The sequence below is a fragment of the Pelobates fuscus genome, chromosome 13 (genome assembly GCF_036172605.1).
Source record: "Pelobates fuscus isolate aPelFus1 chromosome 13, aPelFus1.pri, whole genome shotgun sequence".
Taxonomy (NCBI): Eukaryota; Metazoa; Chordata; class Amphibia; order Anura; family Pelobatidae; genus Pelobates; species Pelobates fuscus.
The window spans coordinates 81,641,064-81,664,743 of record NC_086329.1 but is presented as its reverse complement, the minus strand read 5'-3'; the positions used below and the strand labels follow the sequence as shown (position 1 = coordinate 81,664,743).

Sequence of the window (23,680 nt, the reverse complement as noted above, 5' to 3'; positions counted from 1 at the left end):
GCTCCACCCGCACATTCTCTTGACCAATCAATACAAATAAGAATTAACTTCCTGCTTGACCGCATGGCTTGTCCAGCACAATGGAGGAGGGGAATACTACATCCTGTATTCTTGCACATGCTCCGTACACTACTGATCGTATCTTGCCTCGTGCAACCAACTGATCGATACGTCAGCATATGCACGTACACATGCCACGTGGTAATCTCGGCCTACTAAATTTATTTTTACCGAGATTCCACCACATTCCCCCCTTTGATGCCTCTTGATATTTCACAATTACTTAAGGCATCACTTAACCTTAGTTTGCATACACCGCAAGTTACCTTGAACCAGACCAGACTTATCTTATGATGTGGATCTTCAACACTCATTTTCCTGCATTGGTTCTCCTTGATCTAGAGCCTTATATTTATAAATTGCCATTATCTGTGCAGCAGCCTTCCTTTCTGCTATATTTTCTATCAGGCTTTGCACAGACCTAACTACTAAGGGTATAAGACACGGCAGGAGTAGACACAACATTAAAATCAGTAGGACTCCACCTACCACTGCCTTAAGCCCTCCAAACCACTCATACCAGCTACCAAACCAACTACTTGGATTATACCCTTTCCATACCTGAGTAGGCACATGCGCTAGTTTAACCATATGGCTAGTAAGCTCAGCTATTGCTTGCCCTTCGTCATCTATTTGAAGACAGCAATTGCTCAGGTTAAACTTCCCACATACACCTCCCTCTACTGCTAAAAGGTAATCAAAGGCTAATCTATTTTGGTAGACTGCTGTCCTCATCCTGGTATTATGCTTCGCTAGAAGATTGAGCGCTTGTGATGTTTCGTTAGTAATAATCTCAACCACCGCCTGTAATCTTATAATACGGTTGAGCATATAAATAGGGGTTCTATAACCAAAGGTACCATCTTCTGCCCACGTGGCTGGCCCATAATAATCTATGATACGCTGGGGAGGCCATTCATCATCTTCCCAGGCGCCTATCTCTATGGGTCCCCTTTTCTTCCTATGATTCACATCATACACTTTAACACCTAAAGTCTCACCTGTTTCAATAGGTAACAAGAAGAAGGATGGTTTGAGCATACCCAACACACATGCCCCTTCCCAGTCCTGTGGCAACTCCGAATAGGCTTTCTTACCACAGATCCAGTACAAATTTGCTGGGGCTCTCCAGGTAGATGTGATGGATAAATCAAACCACACATCCTTTAAATTGGCGTATCTAGCAAACGGGTTAGATGGTTCTGAGACATTTGAAGCCGACCACCAAGTTGTATTCTTTGTATCATCATCATAAGCTTTTTGTCCTAGACAAGTTAATTCTCCTACAGAAGTATTATACATTATTCCTTTCCTTGCTATGCAAACATAACCTATGATGGAGGTCTTTAATCTCCACTCAGATTTACCTCTAACACTCATATGATAATCGGCTTGTGTAGATATTAGTTGGTCAACTGCCTCAGAACCGGACATTACCTCCTTTGCTTCCCAAGGCCATTGGTCTCCCATGTTAGTACCTCCACACACATAGCAGTTGGTAACATTAAGACTACCGGCAATACTTTCAGCTAAGTCAATGAACAGGTTTTTAGCATTATGGGGGATCTTATTATCTATACTCATCTCTTCATAAAAGGAATGGTATACTTGATGAGTTTGGGAGGATACCGTATCAGTCTCTATCCCTATAAACAATACTGTCCCAGGATCTAAACCCGTCCCGTATATCTGAAACCCAAATAAATTGCCATATTTGTCTAAAAACTTATCGGGGTTATTTATAAGTATATGGACTGGGTTGCATTCCATAGACTTACAATATGGGCTGGTAGGCAACTTAGTCACTATCATGTCTTTGTCTACTGTCTGTCCCCAAGTTGCCCACCCCACACAAGACCAATATGGGCAAAAGTTATAGTCTTTATTTGGGCATCTAGGACTCACATATTTATTTTTACTACTGGGACAAATATATTTATCATTAGACCCATACGTCCTCTCCCATCTAAGATCCCCACATACATTCCACGGCTTTCTACCACTTGATATCGCCTTACACGCATCAAATAGCAGAACACCCGAAGAATGTACGGATTCTAACACTGTCTTATTAATTAGGGTACCCTGAGGATCTCCATTCCTGAGAGTCAACCAAATTGTACGGGGTTGATACTCTGGACTGAAGCACTTAGGTTCTCCTACTCCTAAATGGCACACACTATAGTCTATATTTAGGTATCTACATCTCGATACATCTCCTTTACACTCGTATTGTGAATGCCAAATTAGGGTTTGGGAAATATGGTTACCTGTTCTTGTAGTCTTAATGCATACCTCACAGCTAGGAGTGTCGGTACCTCTACCTTCCTGAATATAAAAATACACATAAATAAACATTATCATCAACACATCTTTCGCCGTCATCCTCAGTCTTCGTCCGTGCGAAGGCACCTCAGCTTCCAGGATGTAAGGGCTGCAGGGAATGGAGTTCTGCTCGTCTTCACAGGAGTCCCTTCGAGACTTTCCCTGGCTTATAAACTATACGTCGGTGGGCGGACAGGCTTTATTATGGCCTTCTCACTCACGCACCAAATCCCAAAAATAATAAAATTTGTAATCCACAATAATTCCTCGTTACTCCGACTGAGTCGTGCGTTTTAACCGGATCTTGCAGGGATTCTCTGGATCTGCTGTAACTTGCCAAGAATCGACTGCTGCTGGTTTAACCCTGGAGTGATGTATCCACGGAGTCACTTCGGCTACTTTTATCGCTGTAGGGGTAGACAAAAGAACAACATAAGGACCTCTCCACTTGGGCCCTAACGGTACATTATTCCACTCTTTAATCCACACTTGGTCTCCTGGATGATAACTATGAACAGGGGGATAAATATTCACAGGTAATCTATCTTGTACCCATTTCTGTACCTCCTCCATAGTCTTACCCAACTCTACAACCTGCTGCCGGGTAATTCCTTCTCCCAACTGACTCAAGTCCCCCCTTAAGTTACCAAGTACGGGAGGTGGTCACCCATACATGATTTCAAAAGGAGAGAGACCCATCCTTCTGGTAGGGGTACTGCGGATTCGCAATAAAGCTATGGGTAAGAGAACGTTCCACTTAAGTTGGGTTTCCTGACACATTTTAGCCAACTGATTCTTAATAGTTCTATTCATTCTCTCTACCTTACCAGAACTCTGGGGTCTATATGCTGTATGAAGCCTCCACTTTATACCTAGCATATGAGTCAGTTGTTGTAGGCACTGATGAACAAAAGCTGGACCATTGTCCGATCCTATAGAACAGGGTAGTCCATATCGGGGTATTATTTCTCGTAGCAGGAATCTCACAACTTCTCCTGCTTTCTCTGTACGAGTAGGACATGCTTCTACCCAGCCTGAATAGGTGCACACAATTACCAGCAGGTAACGATGTCCACCCGATTTAGGCATCACTGTAAAGTCAATTTGTAAATCGGACATGGGGAGTCCCCCCATAAACTGGACTCCTGGTGGCTTTACTGGTCCTTGTCTTGCATTATTTTTAGCACACGTTACACATCTTCGTACAATGGCCTGAGTCAAGTTGGACAATCTTGGTATGTAGAAATGTTTTCTGAGAGATTCTTCTGTGCTGTCTCTCCCAGAATGTGTCCCGTTGTGATAATTTTGGACAATTTCTACCGCTAGTGATGCTGGTATGACTATTCTTCCATCTTCTAGCTGATACCACTTGTTCTCCAAATACTTTCCTGGTTCAGTCTTTAACCACTCCTCTTCTTGAGCTGTATAAACTGGAGTCCATTGGGACAGTGGAGTTGGTATAAGAGCAGCTATATGCCCCACATATTCCTGTCTTCCTGATTCAGCAGCACGCTTAGCTGCACTATCTGCCATCCGATTTCCCTTAGTTACATCACCATCTCCTCTCAGATGCGCTCGACAATGTATGATACCGACTTCTTTCGGCTCCCACACTGCTTCCAATAGTTGTAGGATTTCAGCTGCGTATTTGATTTCTTTGCCTTCTGAATTCAGTAGTCCTCTTTCTTTATACAAAGCTCCGTGGGCATGAGTGGTTAAAAACGCATATTTGGAGTCCGTGTAGATGTTCACTCTTAAACCTTCAGCCAATTGTAACGCTCGTGTCAGTGCTATCAATTCTGCCTTTTGTGCTGATGTTCCTTTCGCCAGTGGCCGAGCTTCTATCACCTTGTCTATTGTTGTCACTGCATATCCTGCATAGCGGATCCCTTCTTTCACATAACTACTGCCGTCGGTATAATATTGAACATCGGGGTTCTGGATGGGAAAATCACGAAGATCTGGTCTACTTGAGAATACTTCATCCATTACTTCCAAACAATCATGTTGACTTTCAGTAGGTTGTGGCAAAAGAGTAGCTGGATTTAATGTGTTTACAGTCTCTAAATGCACTCTTGGGTTTTCACACAACATTGCTTGATACTTGGTCATACGGCTGTTACTAAACCAATGATTTCCTTTGTAATCCAACAACGTCTGTACTGCATGTGGGACTCGTACATAAAGTTCTTGACCCAGAGTGAGTTTATCAGCTTCAGCTACTAGCAGGGCGGCTGCAGCTACGGCTCTTAGACAAGGTGGAAGTCCGCTGGCCACTGCATCCAATTGCTTAGACATGTAGGCAACAGGTCTTTGCCATGATCCCAAGTACTGTGTCAATACTCCCACAGCCATTCTTCTTTGCTCATGTACATACAGGTAGAATGGTCGTGTGTGATCAGGTAGACCTAATGCTGGGGCACTCATCAAAGCCTTCTTCACATCTTCAAATGCCGTTTGCTGTTCTTGGGTCCATAAGAAGGGGTCGTGCTCTGTACCTTTGATAGCTGCGTACAGAGGTTTTGCCAGTATCGCGTAGCTGGGAATCCATATCCTACAGAAGCCTGCTGCCCCCAAGAATTCTCGCACTTGTCTTCTATTCTTGGGTATCGGTATTTGGCACACAGCTTCTTTTCTCTCTGGCCCCATAATTCTTTGACCTTCAGAGATATGGAATCCCAGATATTTGACAGTTGGCAAACACAACTGAGCCTTCCTTCTAGACACCTTGTATCCTGCCTTCCAGAGAATGTGTAGTAGATCGTGCGTTGCTTGCTGACAGATTTCTTTTGTAACTGCTGCTATCAACAAGTCATCTACATATTGTAACAATACACACTTTCCTGGGATGGACTCGAAATCCAGTAGATCTTGACTTAGAGCTGAACCAAATAGGGTAGGTGAATTTTTAAACCCTTGGGGCAGTCTTGTCCAAGTCTTTTGGCGTTTTGAGCCCGTTACAGCATTCTCCCATTGGAAAGCGAAAATACATTGACTTTCTGCGGCAATTCGGAGGCAAAAGAAGGCATCTTTGAGGTCTAAGACTGTAAAATAGGTAGCCCCGCCCGGAATTAAAGCAAGCAGGTTATATGGATTGGGTACAACTGGATGTATACTAACAACCGCATCATTGACTGCTCTCAAGTCCTGCACAGGTCGATACTCATCTGTACCGGGCTTTTGAACAGGCAGCAATGGGGTGTTCCAGGGGGAAGTACAGAATTTTAGGATACCATACCGTATGAACTTATCCAGATAAGATTGGATGTTCTTCTTAGCCTTCTGCGGGATGTGATATTGTCTTAGGCTCACTGGATAAACCCCAAGTTTTAGTTCAATTTTTATAGGTGGAATATTGCGGGCCAGTCCTGGTGGGTTGTTCTCTGCCCAAACTCCTGGTATGTTGAATAATGACTCATCACTCCTAGGGTTTTGGCTAGTCAACGCTGTATAAAGTCGCCACTCTTCTTCCTTTGGTACGGATAATGTCATAATACCTGAAGGTCCATTAAACTTTAAGGATGTTGTTCCATTTGGTAGGAACGTAATCTGCGCTTGTAATTTTGATAGCATATCACGTCCCAGCAATTGGACTGGACATTCAGGCATATAAAGGAATTGATGTTTTACTACGTGGCCTCCCAATGTACAGAGTCGACTTTTAAGAACCGGTTTTTCAGCACTTCTTCCAGTTGCTCCTATTACAGTAATAGTCCTTCCAGATGGAGGAGCAACTAGATTAGTCACCACTGAATGTTCAGCACCAGTGTCGATCATGAACGCACTCCTTTTTCCCCCTATTGATACATCGACCATAGGCTCCGCTCGACCAAGGGGGATGGAGCCCGGTCGGTATCAATAGTCCTCCATGACCGTGTCAGCCAATCCTACAAAGTCCCTGCCTTCTCTATCGCGGGACCTTTGCGCTGCTGGGATATACCTATCTTCCCTAACACTTCCTCTGTTCCCATTACTCCCTCTATTACCATTACTCCCTCCGGGGCCTCCTCTACCTCTCGCTCTGCCTCTAAAGTTTCCGTAACCTGCCCTGGGTTGGTCTCTCTCGTACTGCTCTTTTTGTGGACATTCGTTCCTCCAATGCCCTTCTTCCTTGCAATACGCGCATTGATTCCTACTCAAAGGCTCCCTATTCCATCTACTATCGCCTCTATCTGGGCCCCGTCTATCTACGCCTGCGATCACTACCGCTAGCATGTCTGCCTTTCTACGCATCTTGCGCTCTTCCTCTTTCTTACTTTCTGTTTCCCTATTCATATATACCTTATTCGCTACCTCCATTAGTTGGGTGATGGACATACCTGCAAACCCTTCTAACTTCTGTAGCTTGCGCTTAATATCTCCGTAAGCTTGGCTGACAAAGGCGGAGTTCACCATTCGGGAATTATCTGCGTCTTCCGGATTAAAGGGGGTATACAAGCGGTATGCCTCCAATAATCGGTCATAAAAGACACTGGGCGCTTCATCACTTTTCTGAATCACCTCAACTGTCTTCGACATATTAATGGCTTTCTTTCCTCCGGCTTTCATGCCAGCAATTATAGCGTCTCTATAGGCTCTGAGTTGAACCATATCAGCACCATTTACATTCCAATCGGGATCGGTGTTGGGATAATGTGTTGCGGCCCATGCAGATGGATTGGCTTGGTTTAAAGTACGGGCTTTATCCTCTAGTGCTTTAATGGCCGCTTGATTAATTCTTGTCCTTTCCTCATTGTTGAATAAAGTCATTAATAACTGCTGGCAATCAGCCCATGTCGGGTTATGTGTCTGTACTATTGAGGTGAACAGATCAGTCATAGCTTGTGGTTTCTCAGTATACGAGGAATTGTGGGTCTTCCAATTTAAGAGATCGGTTGTCGTGAACGGGACATATACAAAGACTGGGTCAGCATGTGCCATTTGGCCTGCGGCATCGATATAGGCTGACCCGGGATTCAGACGAAGAGGCATCTGATAGTGTTTTAATTGTTGGGCACCGGTCAGTTGTCGGGTCTGTATGGGGCTACGTGGAGGGGCGTCAGTCATAGGTTCCAGTCGGGGAGAAATAGGGTATGGGGATGTGGGAACTTGGTTTTGGGAAAAGGTTGTAAATAAAACACTTCGAGTCGAGCTAGATGAAGCTTGACCGGAAGTCTGAAGTGGCGCCAAATCAGGATATTCGGATTTAATGGGGGTTGGCTCTGATTCCGGAAGGGGAGATTTAGTACGAGAGGGGGTGGATTCTGTACTGGAGGAGGAAGCGGAAGTGGATGGGGGTAATGAGGGGAGGGTTGCAGGACTTCCTGCATTTGCGTCACTTCCTCTTAACGGAAAGTAAGGAGGCGGCAAAGGGATCTCGGACTCAGGGGGCGTGTCCAAAATGGGCCTAACACCAGTCCTAGTGGACAAACAAGTCCTAGCTACCATGAGGCGACATTGCTCCTCGTGGCATGTCTGGAGCCATTTTGGCGAGTCATTTACGGCCTGTCTCCAACAATCAATATAAGGAAACTGGCCGTAAAGTTCAGGCCTACCCGATACAGCCACGTGTAAGCGCTGTACCAGAGTTGGATCCAAACTGCCACGTGGCGGCCATGCCGCAACCAAAGTAGGCCACTCCCTAGTACACAAAGTGACCAAACGTACAGGAGACATTTTAACCCCAAAATCACATGTCTTGAATCCCTTTTTAAAATTCTTCACCATACAACCTAAGGGATCCGGAATCGTTGACTGCGACGCACCCATACTTATCAATGGAACGTCGTTGACAACGAATACTATGCACGCGTACTATTCAACAGTCACACCCGTTTCCTCTGGCAACAGCACCACGTGGTACAGTTACCAAGTGAAACGTACACAATAACACAATAAACACTCAGGGAATTCCCGTACACACACAGCTGTTACACCGGTCACTAGATAATCAATATTATGCCCTTTGGCAAAACTATACAGTCACCCACGCTATAATTCTCTATATACGAATTACCCGTTTATAACACATCCCAGTAACATCGTCTTTTACAAATAGCGGTTACAGTACGGTTAGCATAGGTCAAAGCACAAGTTAAGGTCACAATACGATTATTAGTGGTTATGGTGTTAAACATGCAATGGACGACAATTATTAGTACTTATATACAGTGTCAGTAAATATACAGGGTTATGGTACCGTGCACTATAATACAGCAACACACTATTAACACTCTCGCTAGACGGCTGAGCTCGCGCTATCTAACAAGATATACACTTTACTAAACAATCTTTATCACATTTACAATTCCCAACTAAACTATTGGCCAGTACCTTGATGGACTACCTAAAACTATATACACCCGTTTTGGTTAGCCACACTGCCCAAGCACCACATATAGCGAGCTAGAGGACCGAATTTACACAGGCGCCTCTTAGTCGATTACTATCAAAAATCTAGTGGGTTCCAAATTTACACGCCTTCCCACTTAGCCAAGATAGGTTGAGAGCTAGCGAACCGAATTTACACAGGCGCCGCTTAGTCTCCCGGTCCCTCCGACCTAGCGAACGTAATATACACCCTAGAACGCTAGTCTAGACAAGACACCGGTGTCCGGCTAGGGCTATTTACACAGGACCCCGCCTGACTAACCAAATCAAACGGTCTGACTAAAGAGCGTTCGATTGAGCGGTGCGCCTTCGCTCCTTCCCTCCGACAGAGGGGGCAGATTCCATACACAAATAACCCCTTATGGGCCTACCGCACAATCGGTATACCCCTAGTGGGTCTGCCGTCTAAAACAGCAGTTGTCTTACCTCCTCGTTCATGAACCTGAGTTCACACTCATCGACGGGGACACCCCAGCACTTCTCACGTAGAGGCCGATGATCTCCTGGACAACAGACCAGTGGCGCCGAGACGAAGGGAGGTCCACGCAGAAGTTCAGGGGTGCAGCCGTAGAGAACGTGGGCAAAGATAGACCGTCTCACGCCTCTGCCTCTCAGCTACCGTTGAACGATGAGCTTCCCGGCCAATGCACCAAATGATACCGGAGAAACTGACGGAAGCGAAGCACAGAGAGATGGACACAGGTTTCTTCAGGAAGGAAGAGATTCTTTATTGGATCACCGATCGGGACTCAGAGGGACTAGCGTCACCAAAATACTACAAGTTCTGAGCCCCGGACAATAGTGCAGGCTCCTTATATAGGCACATAACTCCTCCCATATTAAGCTCCACCCGCACATTCTCTTGACCAATCAATACAAATAAGAATTAACTTCCTGCTTGACCGCATGGCTTGTCCAGCACAATGGAGGAGGGGAATACTACATCCTGTATTCTTGCACATGCTCCGTACACTACTGATCGTATTGATGTGGGATTATTAAAAATTACTATTGTACTTGTATTGAATTATTGTACTAACTCCATTTTAACTTTATACTGTGACTTCCTCCTCCATTTTGTCCCCCTAACCTGACTCTTTCAATCCTCCATTTTGTCCTCATGACTTAACTTGTTCATTTTAAAATTACATTACGTGACTGAACTTCCCAACCCAATTAGTACAGTAGACAAAGACTGTGTTTTCCTACAAGGACAAATACCAGGAGGTGCTGGTTACTCCTTAAGACTTGCTGGCTACTCCTTAGAATTTGTAAGATAGTATAGTTTGAAGGCCACAGAACACAGTAGTAATGAAATGTTCTATTCATAAGAGACCTTGCACCTGGACATGAAGCCTGATATCATTGACCGTGTAAAATGACGCTTAGGACCCCCTTATCCCCACCCGTGTCCAGAATAATCCCACCTCTGGTGGGTGGGCACGAGACTAACCTCTTAATTCTTTGAACCAATAGGTAAGACACTAACCCCGACACTTAACAATTAATCCAATTGATGATGTTTATTTGCTGATATTCTAATAATCAATGATGACGCAAAATGCCTCTTAAAAGGGCCTGCGCGCCCGCTTTTTCTTCACTTGCCAATAAACTTTCTCGAAGTTATTTTAACCTGAACCTTGTGTGTCAGACTTAATTACTTCAGCGTATATACGCAATTTAATTTTATTGATTTGGACAGGAACAGATAGACATTTGAACATTTTGGTTTACTTTCAAAAAGTACCATAACAACTTGGCGCCCAACGTGGGGCATCGGGCTATGTCCGGCCGGTGAGCCGTCCTAAGGAAGACAAGGGTGGACGGAGGAATCCGGGGGGAAGGAAAGGAGACTGATCACCTCCAGGTACACGGTAGAGACTTCTGCAGAGCCACCGGTATGTTCCGGCCCCTTTGATTGACCCGTCCACGTTTCTGTGACTGCTTCCCGGGAGGACATCAAAGACAGGTAATATCTTGCCCGGTGCCTCGTTACTCACTTGTTTACCTGCATTTTAGTCTATCTGTTGCCTGGGTGTGTTTGAATTGTTTGCCTGTTTCCCCATTTTGAGATAAAGGGGGGTGGACCTGAGGGGACTTGCCTGGGTCTTCAGTGTGTCTGTCTATCTGTTTGTATTTTACCTCTTTTGGGATAAAGGGGGGTGGACCTGAGGGGATTTGCCTTGGTCTTCTGTTGCCTGTTTTACCCCTTTTAGGAACCACGGTGCTGTGGTTGTAGGGAAAAAGGGGGGTTGACCTGTGGATGTGTTCCTGGGGGTCATCTTTTCCTGTTTAACTCTTTTAGGAGCCTCGTGGCTGGGGCTGTAGGGAAAAAGAGGTGTGTTGGATCTGTGGAGATTGTGTAGACTCATAGTTTCCTGGGGATCCTTCTTGTGTCACTTTGATAGCCTAGCTAGCTTCTCTGTGCACGTTACTCTGCTTGCAGAGTGGTGGTACCCTCCAGCTTTGAGCGCTGAGCTGGAGCCATTCCAATTTTTATTTTGTGGTGTGTGAATTCGGGCAGGCATTGCTGTCTTCATCACCACGGAGTAGTGGGACTTATAAAGTGGGTCTTTATAGGGGCACTACAAGAGTGAGGGTAGCGCAGACACTATTAGTGGGCTGCTGTGACGAGGGAGGCATATGGATTTCGGACCGGTGTTAGTTGTTATCCTTGGCCGTTGGTAGTAAGATACTACGGGATTGAGGGAGGTGACTTTGGAGTAAGCACATGAGTAAAGGAAAGGAATTACTGTTGATTTCATTTGAATTGTGATGCATGCACTGTATTTCAACTGTATTGTTGTCCTGTTTGTTTAATAGGAGTCTCATGAACTCCTGTGTCTGTCTCTAAGGATTTTCCTTGCCTTTCATCTTTTCTGTACTTCCTATATTATTATACTATCCACTCCCATTCCTCTTAAAGGAGAAGTGATTGGTCACACACTTCTCACCTCGCTCCAATCCGCGTCTACCACCCCGGGTAGGCGGATTCAGTGACTAGTCTACGTTTTGGGAAGACGCACCTGAGAAAGTCCCACGGTTCTCGGGTGGCAGTCGAGCATTGTAGACGTTCTTGTTCCGTTTTCCTTCTCTCTCTCTATATCTAGGACGCTGGTATAGGGGTAGGGGGATTATGGGGCAGGATTTGGGTAAGCCCAGTAAGGGCTGGTTAGCATGTGATTTGGTAGAAAACAGAGAGGGTGAAGAGATGGTTAAAGGTGTTGAAAAGATTGCAAAAGTATGTAAAATTACTGTACCAACGGGTGGAAGATTGCAACCAGAAAGTTGGCGTAAGTTACTGGCAGAAATGAAAGGCAAGCTTACAGATAATGGTTTATTAAAGACTGCTGAAGCATGGTACAGAGTAGCGAAGGCTATTCAGCTAGAAGGTTGGGTTGAGGAAGAAATAAATCACAAAGGTGTGAAATTGTTTGTGTATCATCAGAATTGTGTTGCTGGGGTCTACCCTCAGCCAGCGCCCCAAAGTGGCGCCCAGGGGACGTCTATCCCCAAGGTTCAGTCAGCAGTGGGTGATAGCCAGCTGACTATGCTCCCCACTCCCAATCCTCCTAACACCCATCCCGCCACCTCCCCTGTTTACCCGGTCCTGAATTCTGATGGATCTTTCTTTTCCCCCTCCCCGTCCCTAACATTCCCATCATCCTCATCCATCCCTACGCTACCTGCTGTACCTCTCCCTAACATTTCCTCTGCCATTCCTTCCCTACGCTCCCTCTCCGTTCATGATCCCCTCCCCTCCTCATCCGCCCAACTAACCACCTCTTCCACCCTCGCCCCGACTCCGTCCCCTCCCATCTCCACCCCAGTCCAATACCCCACCTCCTTCCCCTCCCCAGCCTGGCCCTACCCCTTCCCGTATCCCATGACTCTGCCCTATCCCGGATATCCACTACCCCTTCCCCAAGCCACTCCCCAGGTCCCGGTCATGCCCAGTCCGACACAGTCTGCTCCGGATGTGCCCACATCCAACATGGCCGCCACTTCTTCCCTTAACCCTAATACAATACCCTTTCCGGCCACTAATATGGCGGCCCCCAGTACAGCCCTGATGCCGGTAATTCCCGGTGACTACCTATCCCCCGGTTATGACTCGCTAGCCACCCCCGCATCTGGGACCCCCGCTCATCCTCCGGTCCTGTCACCTTACCCGGGCCCTGCACGAAAGAAAGCTCAGATCATAGAATTAGATGAGAGAGATGAGGATAGTTCATCCCAGGACTCGTCGGAGGCTGCAGGAGCCGCTGCAGGAGCCTCAACTCATCGTTCCATCGATGATCCCTTTGGACACAAGGGCCGGGGTGAACGGACCCCTCCTAAATATGTTGCCTTTAACCCCACTCAAGCTAGCGCATTAATGAAATCGCTCCCCGACCCAGAAAAACAGCCTATGCCTTTTTACCGAGGGATAGTTCAAATTCAAAAGACTTATTCCGCCGCATGGCGTGATCTACTCAGCATTTGTGCTATTAAAGCAGGGGATGCCTATTGGCCAAGCATGGCCCGTCACCTCAGTACAGATCTGCTTTCCAGTGATGTTGATTACCCCTCCGGGGTAACCTTTTGCACCCAATTAAGAGAATGGGCTAAGGACAAACTTGCAGATCAGGCTGCTGGCCTCACTGATGTTATTCAAGACAAAGGAGAATCAGTAGAAAGGTTCCATGCAAGACTGTATCAAATGTTTACAGATTTAGGATTTGATCTTACAGACAAAATTCATTCACAAATGCTGTCAGGTGCGTTCGTCCAAGGTGTTAAAGACTCTATACGCAAGGGAATTATTGCTGCACGCCCTGAATATAAGGTTGTTCCCCTGGATACTCTGCTTTTAGTTGCTAGGGGCCTAGAATCTACCCAGACCCCCAGGAGGCCAAGCTCTGCTCCTCTTATGGTATCACGCAGTACCCCTGTTTCCAGAGGCACCAGACCAGAGGATGGTTTCTGTTTTAATTGCAAAGCTAAAGGTCATTTTAAAAATGATTGCCCGGAACCCAAAAGAGAGCCAAGAAAGCCATCCAGGCCCGCCCCGGCCACTAAGGCCGAAAAAGGGGTTCCAATAGTTGAGGAACCCGATGAATAGGAAATTGGCAAGCCTGTGTCTGTGACCCCTGTTATGGCAGTGTCTACAGGGGATAAGGGGGGGCCACTTGCCACAGTGACTTTGCCCATTGAAGGCCACCCTACCACATTCCTTGTTGACACAGGTGCAGCCCGTAGTGTTCTGCGAGAACAAGACCTGCCAGACCCATCTTTTCTGTCGAATATTGATGTCTCTTGTGTTGGAGTGGATGGCCAGCCGAGACATAGCCCTCTAACAACTCCACTACGAGTTGGTTCTAGCCTGCTCGCTCGCTTTGTAGTATCCTCCACATGCCCAATTAACCTGTTAGGTGCTGATGTTCTCTCACGCCTGCAAGCATCCATCACCTTTACCCCGGATGGGCAGGTAGAAATGTTTACACCTCTATCTGTATCAGACACCTCAGCCCTGTGCTCCTTGCCTCTGATGCTGCATTTAGAAAAGCCCCGTGAGGAAGCAGCAGAATTAAGGTCTAATTTCCCAGAGGAATTAAAAACACAGGTGCCCGCCAAGTTATGGTCCTCAGGCCCAGAGGACATAGGTCACCTAAATGTTCCCCCTGTGGTGGTGAAGCTCATTCCAGGAGCTAAGCTACCAAGAAAACCACAATATCCCTTAAAACCAGCACAGTCTGCTGCCATTTCTATCCACATCAAGGCACTCTTGGAGAAGAGTGCCCTGGTAAAATGTAAATCTGAATGCAACACCCCGTTATTTCCTGTGAAAAAGAAAACTCCAAAGGGTGAGCCAGAGAAGTACAGGATGGTTCAGGATCTCCGTGCTGTCAATGAAGCTACCGTCCTGGACACCCCTCTTGTACCAAATCCCCATACTCTGCTCTCTGGAGTCCCACCATCTGCAAAATTCTTCACAGTTATTGACCTGGCCAATGCCTTTTTCAGTGTCCCACTGGACCCATCCTGTCAATACCTGTTTGCTTTCACTCATGAGATGCAACAGTATACCTGGACTGTCATGCCCCAAGGAGCACAAAATTCTCCAAGTCAATTTGCAAAGGCCATGGGTACCATCCTTGACCCATGGCAAGCTGAGCACCCAGAAGTTGTCTTGCTCCAGTATGTGGATGATTTACTGCTCTGTGGAGATGATATACCCACTACTGAAAGGTGTTCAATTAGTCTTCTTTCCTATTTGGCAGAACAAGGATGCAAAGCTTCACTCACCAAGTTGCAATTTTGCCAATCTTCAGTGATCTTCCTTGGACATTGCCTATCTCAAGGTACCAGACATCTTACTCGGGACCGGGTACGAGCTGTTCTGGACATTCCACCTCCAAGGACTTCAAAGTCTCTTCATGCCTTCCTAGGCCTCATTTCCTACTGCAGAGCATGGATCCCAGAAGCCTCTCTGCTTATGCAACCTCTGTATGATGCTCTTAAGTCTGACCCGTTCTGTCTGACCAATGAAGCTCTGGACAATTTCGGTGCTTTAAAACGTGCCATTGCTTCTGCTCCTGCCTTGGGCCTACCTGACTACTCCAAACCCTTCAAATTATTTGTCTCTGAAAGACAAGGCCACGCAACAGGAGTTCTCACCCAAACAAATGACTTAAGAGGCCGCCAGAGGCCTATTGGATATTTCTCATGTCAACTAGACATTGTGGCCAGAGGGACTCCTTCCTGTCTCAGGGCTGTTTTTGCCGCAAGAGAGCTCATTGAAAGAACCTCGGACCTGGTCCTTGGCCACCCTCTGGTTGTTTTGGCCCCTCATGACATTTCTGCTATCATCAACCAAGTCCAGCTCAAGCACGTGTCTCCAGCCAGACACCTGCGCCTACAGTGTCATCTTCTTTTGCCTGACAACATTTCCATCCAAAGATGTCAAGTGCTTAATCCGTCCACTCTTCTTCCACTCCCTGAGGGGGGTATCTATTATGGATTTATCACAGATGAAACCTACATCTACCTGCTCTGTGGATGTATCAAGAAAGTCATGCATCCACATTTGTCATTTTATAAAGATGAGACACCTCTTTGTGAAGGTCCGGATTACGCCTTCTGTACCATGTGGTACAAGCCAAACATTACTCCCGAACCTTGCTATGAAGATGAGCTTTACCACTGGACCGATGTAAAGCTCACTGCACAAGACTTTTATTGTGACTCTGAAGGTAATAGCATGGTCTTGGTCCAGCTACCTCAACAACTTAACTACCTCTACCGCCATTGGGATACTGCTATCCCACATATTCCTGTTACCAAGTTGAAGACAAGGTCATGGAATGATCTTGGGCCCATGGCAAAACTATGGGCCACCATGAATGAAGAACAGCTACAGGAAAATGGTATTGCCAAATACCCAACAACTGACCTTCTGGAAGCATGGCCACGCCATTTCCTGGAAAAGGAATTTCAAGACCTGGTCATAAAGAATGATTATGACCCAGAAACACCTCATGACTGTTTTGAACAGATGAAAATGGAAACAGTGCACTTACCAACTGTGCATGAGAATCCATTACCAGATCCGGATTTTACCCTGTTTGTGGATGGATCAAGATATGCCGATGAAGGAGGAACATATCACACAGGATATGCCGTAACCACAACAGACGAAGTCATCAAATCATCATCCTTACCGCCAGCAATGTCTGCGCAAGAAGCTGAATTACAGGCTCTGACTTCAGCATGCAAAATTTCCGAAGGAAAACGTGCCAACATCTATACAGATTCAAGATATGCTCTGGGTGTGGCACATGACTTCGGCCTAATTTGGAAGACACGAGGATTTCTTACCACCGCCGGTACACCAGTCAAACACAGCACTGCAATCAAGGAGCTAATGGATGCCCTCCTACTTCCCGAAGAAGTGGCCGTTTTGAAAGTCAAGGCCCATGGGAAATTGGATACAGATGAAGCAAAGGGCAACCATTTAGCTGATCAGGCTGCTAAGCTAGCGGCCAGGGATCTGCAGGAAGTGGATGAAGAAGTGTCCGGACAAGAAGAAGAAGAAGTCCCTATTTTTGCTCTGCAAACTCTTCCTACTGATTTGCGAATTTTACAAGAACAGCAAGCTGCAGTCACCCCTGAAGAAATCCAGAAATGGAAAAAGAAAGGAGCTGTCCAAAAGGACGGAATATATTACAACAACTTCAAATTTTGTCTTCCCAGAAATTTGTATCCAGCAGTTGTCCAATGGGCACATGGGCCTGCACACCTGTCAAAAGAATTGATGGCCGCCCTCATACAGAAGTATTATGAAGCACCTGGAATCACAACATTGATCAATAGCTTCTGCAAGGCCTGTGTCATTTGTGCAAAATGCAATCCAGGAAGACCAGTTAAAGTACCTGCGAAACACCTGGCAAAGCCCATGTACCCCTTCCAGCGGATTCAAATTGACCACATCCAAATGCCCAAGAGTGGGCCCCATGAATATGCACTAGTAATAGTGGACATGTTCTCAGGCTGGCCAGAAGCCTACCCAGTGGCCAATATCACTGCAAAAACAACCGCAAGACGCCTACTTACAGATATTGTATGTAGATTCGGACTCCCAGAAGTCATTGAGAGTGATCAAGGCCCAGCCTTTACAGCAACTGTGACTAAAGAAATTTGGACTGCCCTAGGGGTGACTCTAGCCTTCCATACCCCTTACCACCCACAAAGTAGTGGTAAAGTGGAGCGCATGAATGGCACTCTAAAAACCAGAATGTTGAAAATGTCACAAGAAACAAAGATGCCCTGGCCAGAAAGCCTACCAATAGCTTTATTTAGTGTTAGGCACACACCTAGAGGGAAGCATTCACTGTCCCCATATGAGGTTCTATTTGGGACAGCACCCAGGCTAGGTTGTTATTATCCGCAGCAGTTGCAACTCCAATCAGATGTTTTAGTAGACTATGTAACTGAACTTGCAAGTGTCCTAAACAAAATACATGCCCAAGTTTTCTCTTCAATTCCAGATCCCGAATTGGATACAGGTTCTCATAACCTACTTCCTGGAGATTGGGTCCTGGTCAAGAAGTTTGTGCGGAAAAATACCCTGGAACCAAGATTTGACGGTCCATTCCAAGTTCTTCTGATTACCGCAACCTCCGTCAAACTGGCCGGTAGGCCAAATTGGATCCACGCTTCCCACTGCAAGAAATCTCCTGCCCCAGAGGAAGCGAATACCGCACAAACATGTATCTCTGGTACACCTTCTCCCTAATTAGCCTTATAAAGGCCCAGCAAGTAGTCATTACCAAAGATATTAGTGGGTACACCTTCTGGTATAATTCATCGTGCACCCAGGTGGCTACTTATACCTTTGATTACTGTGATATTGTAGAATGCCCATTTCCCACACCACAAATCCAGAGCATCTATAGAGATATCCCTCATTCGAAAGACCCATATGTCTGTGTAGTTGACAAGCAATGGGGGCACAATTGTGACCATTGGGGGGCGGCGGGATGGAATGCCGGGCCTGCCTGGGGTTACAAACCAAAAAGTGCCGTAGCTAAAGTAGATGATCATGGTAGATCCCTCCTCCAGAGAATGACTTTGAGAAAGCCTGGGGGGAGTACACCAATTAAATTAATCCTTAACATTGAGCATCCAAGCCCAACAGATGCGGACCAGTATGTGATGGGAATGTATTGGAAAAAGGGTTCCTATAAAAAGTTAGGGCATTTCTACCTTAAAGATATGTGCAACTCTTCTGAGTGGCAAGGGGCCACCCATATGGTCCCTAACCCATTAAAACCTCATATCCAGACCTTTCAAGACATGATGGCCATTGCTAACCCCACTTTTGAAGATACCATGGCCGCTGAAACAGGTTTTAATGATGTAAATCTATGGTTAGAATGGATGAAATACAATGCTAATAAGCATAATAGAACTGCATGTTATGTGTGTGGCGGTGCCCGGCCTCACCTGGGTACCGTGCCTTTAATCCTACCAGTAGATATAGAAGAATGTGTTTTAAGCCTTTTTGCCTATCACTATAATTTTAACAGGTCCATATGTATTGCATGGACAAAGGAGTATCCTCTCCTAACCCAGGATGTCAAACCCCCAGATGGTATTACAATATATAAAGGTAATTACACTTGCTATGCCATGGACGATGGGATTGGTAAATTTGTGGGTAACTTTCCCGAAGGATATTGTGCTACATATCGAACTGTTCCTGTACGTTTACTGCAGCATCACACTAGGTCATTAGGAGATATTTACTGGTTGTGTGGGGATTTACAGTTAAGATCCAGAATGGACACAGAGTGGTGGGGGGAGTGTACTTTGACTAAGGCCATTATGCCTATACACATCATCTCTGACACACACCTCAACACCCATGAGCCCAGCCACACTAAGGTTAAACGTGAAGCCCCAGTAAAAGGAAGTTTTGACCCTCACATTTACATTGATGCCATTGGGGTGCCTAGGGGGGTACCCAACGAGTTTAAAGCAAGAGATGAGGTTGCTGCAGGATTTGAATCAATTTTTACCATAGTTACCGCAAACAAGAATTTAAACTGGATAAATTATATTTATTACAACCAACAGCGTTTTGTTAATTACACCAGAGACGCCCTCCAGGGGTTGGCCGAACAGCTGCAGGCCACATCCCAAATGACTTTTCAGAATAGAATGGCCCTAGATATGATCTTAGCCGAAAAAGGAGGGGTTTGTAAAATTTTGCCCGACACCATGACATGTTGTACATATATCCCAGAAAACACAGGCCCTAATGGTAAAGTTACATTAGCCATAGAAAAATTAAATGACCTGTCTGAAGAGTTAAAAAGGAATTCTGGGATAAAAGATCCCTGGGAAAGATGGTTTGGTTGGATGACAGGATGGCAAAAGGCTTTAATGCAGATTGGTATGGCTATACTAATTTTTCTTTTTATTTTTGCTCTTCTCTTTTGTTGTGTCCTCCCATGTCTGAGAAAATCCCTCATGAAGACTGTTGACCAAACGGCACCCACTTTCACCCATCTCGAAGTTGATGACCAAGAATCCCAAGACATCAATTCACCCTGTCTGCCGCTGCAAACATTCCCTTTTGTTGATAAAGTGCAGGAATTCTAGGAAGGGACTAGCTTAGGGACAGCATCTGTCAGTGAATGGTAAAGGCCCCGTGCGGAGAAGTGGTGGGTTAGCTGCCATGGGACACCCATGGGTGTGAAGTGTTCGAGAGCCATACTGATGGATGAGTTAGCCTATTAGGGTCAGCTCTAGGGACAGACTTGCACTTTGCATTAACACCTAGCTAGCGGCCACGGGGTTTCTGTGCCTTTGGGTTAACACGTCTTCTGATACTAACATAATAAAGTTTTTTATCTCTTAGAATCTAACATTTCATAGGGGGGACTGATGTGGGATTATTAAAAATTACTATTGTACTTGTATTGAATTATTGTACTAACTCCATTTTAACTTTATACTGTGACTTCCTCCTCCATTTTGTCCCCCTAACCTGACTCTTTCAATCCTCCATTTTGTCCTCATGACTTAACTTGTTCATTTTAAAATTACATTACGTGACTGAACTTCCCAACCCAAATAGTACAGTAGACAAAGACTGTGTTTTCCTACAAGGACAAATACCAGGAGGTGCTGGTTACTCCTTAAGACTTGCTGGCTACTCCTTAGAATTTGTAAGATAGTATAGTTTGAAGGCCACAGAACACAGTAGTAATGAAATGTTCTATTCATAAGAGACCTTGCACCTGGACATGAAGCCTGATATCATTGACCGTGTAAAATGACGCTTAGGACCCCCTTATCCCCACCCGTGTCCAGAATAATCCCACCTCTGGTGGGTGGGCACGAGACTAACCTCTTAATTCTTTGAACCAATAGGTAAGACACTAACCCCGACACTTAACAATTAATCCAATTGATGATGTTTATTTGCTGATATTCTAATAATCAATGATGACGCAAAATGCCTCTTAAAAGGGCCTGCGCGCCCGCTTTTTCTTCACTTGCCAATAAACTTTCTCGAAGTTATTTTAACCTGAACCTTGTGTGTCAGACTTAATTACTTCAGCGTATATACGCAATTTAATTTTATTGATTTGGACAGGAACAGATAGACATTTGAACATTTTGGTTTACTTTCAAAAAGTACCATAACAGTATCTTGCCTCGTGCAACCAACTGATCGATACGTCAGCATATGCACGTACACATGCCACGTGGTAATCTAGGCCTACTAAATTTATTTTTACCGAAATTCCACCATAGCACTACAAGGTCCATAATCCATTGCGCGTCATGCGTAACATCCGGTGTGCGTCCGGATCCTTATGGGCAATATAGTCTACAAAAGTAGTGATGTGATGTCCATATTTGCCTTTTTAGGCTCATAGCAGTATTGAAATTAGGAATGAAGAAAAAAAGTAAAAAAGTACATAAATACATATAATTACTTAGTCTTGATGTTTAAAGTATATTTAAAATTTTGCACCTATTAATTTCTTATTGTAATATTATATATATATACAGATTATTTAGTAAAAACGTAATATATTTGAATTCATTGAATTTCCAATATATATAAATGAGTAAATAAATATATCTATATAACTTCATACTAGTTTATAAATATGGGACATGTGATAACACATATATAGATAACCCATTGGTGTTTAACAAAGTGAAGTAAGAGATAGTTGGTGATAAGTGTATTTTTAAAAAAAATATATATTTCCACACTGAATTATTGGAAGTGACATCATTCGAAATCTGCATTTAATCCTAAAGGGGCTAGAGTGTTTAGATTGAAAATCCATTTAGTTTAAATGTTCCCTAATTTTCTTATTTCATCTTCCCCTCGCCAGTTTAATGTAACCTTTTGAATTGCCATAAAATCTAAAAATTGAGGATCTTTATTGTGTACTAAATTAAAATGTTCTGAAACACTATGTTTATCATAGCCTTTTTTATGTTTCGTATGTGTTCATTTATTCTTACTTGTAGAGAACGTTTAGTTCTACCTACATAAAAGAGGTTGCATGAACATTTTAGTATATATATTACCCTTTTGGAGAAGCATGTGATCATTTGACGTATTTTGTATTTCTTTTCCCCCTTTGGGTCATAACATTCTGTAATGTGTCTTTTAGTACTTTTCGGATTTCTGCAGGCTGAACATTGCCCATAGCCAAAAAAAACTTATTTTTGAAAGAAGGGGGTAGGTGTATTATCCTTTAAATGAGCTTATGGGTTGGGGAGGTTGTTCTCCTTACCCTCTACGGGACTAGACATCCTGCCGACCGACTGTCAGACTTGGTCTAGAATAGTTTCCCGTTAAATAGCGTATGTGCGGGCGTTCAATGGGGAAGACCTCCTCACAATGCCGAAATGCTGGGTCTCTCGACACACCTTAGGTCTCTTATTTAGTTCTATATTCTTTTCTCAGCATTAAAAATGCAAAACACGAAGCCTCCTGTCATGTTTTGAAATTGAAGATTATGCTAGCTTTAGTGTGCTAATAATCGTAATTTTAAAAATGACAGGAGGCGAGTATATTCCCCCCCTGCTTCCCTACCCACCCTTTCTATTTGTTTGCTTTATATATATCAGGGGCTAAGGTAGGTTTGCCTCTCACGTTTGCGCTTATACTTTATGTTCGTAATTCCATTAATCTGGAGTCCTCATTAGAGTTTACATTACAGTTACTCAGTTATCAGATTATAGTTACTATTTTATCCAATGGGATGTTATGTATGGTACGTTAATTGGAGTTACATGTTCATGACTAGGTCTAAACCTGTCGCACATTCTCTTTTCAGTACGACTCGTCTATGAAGACAATTGGCAGTTCACGTGAAACTATCAGGAATTTTATCCTTCGGATTTGACTCAACCCTAAACTCCATATCGTTGTTCGTAATGAATTCTTTGGAAGTTTGCTCCTTCGCACGAGGGACCTTGGAGCTATTATTGGTTTTATTGCTCGCTATATATTTACTTCTGCTTGTTGTCGCTTTCTGAAAGAGGAAATGATGAGGTCACGCTGCCTTATGTACATCCTACTCTCCTGTGATTGGTTCTTTTTTCTATGTGTTTCTTTGCTGCTGTTTGGAGTTAGTAAAGAGAGATATGCTGTCCTGTCATTATTAAAATTAAGATTATTAGTACACTAAAGCTAGCATAATCTTTAATTTTCAGAGGTCCGATATTGTTCTATGCACACTCCTTGTTTTATTGATTGCATGTAATATTCTAATTTACTGAGATTGTGGATTTGGGGTTTTGATGAGCTGTAAGCCATAATCATCGCACTTATGACAAATCACGGCTTGAACTATCTTGCTTTGCATGTAATGTGTCTATCTCATATATTAGTTTCCCCTTTTACGTTGCATTACTGAAATAAATTAACTTTTCCACTATATTCTAATTTTTCGAGTATCACCTGTAAGTATCTTTTCTATGTTCTCTCCTTTTTGTTAAAATATTGGAATACTGTGACTATACAGAAGCTGAGTCTTAACAGCCATCTGGCTCATTTGCTCCATTTAATAAGGGATTCCTATACTGAATTCCATTAACAATAATTAGGAGAAGAGAGATTGCAACTGCTTGTATTTACACACAACCTTCTACTAGTTCTATAGCACTGTTCCATAGAGTCACTGATATTAGCCATCTGCTCCCTGTATCCTAGACAACTACTCAGTTTGATTTAAGAAAATCCATCCCCTGATATAGACATCACACAATAAAGTCTGAGATTAGGATAATCGGAGGAATATATATCCTTTTTATATACAATCAATAAATCTGAGTAGCTAGAGGTGTAGCCAATTGGCTTTGGATTCTTTTTCTGACCACTTATACACGTGGTGACTAGTGT

At 44.4% G+C, this 23,680-nt stretch overlaps 1 protein-coding gene across 1 annotated transcript in view; it reads right to left on the bottom strand.

Moving 5' to 3' along the window:
- LOC134583131 (intelectin-1-like) overlaps nucleotides 1-23,680 on the bottom strand; it is a 524,948-nt gene that overhangs the window by 267,378 nt on the left and 233,890 nt on the right. The gene's annotated exons all lie outside the window — the stretch shown is intronic.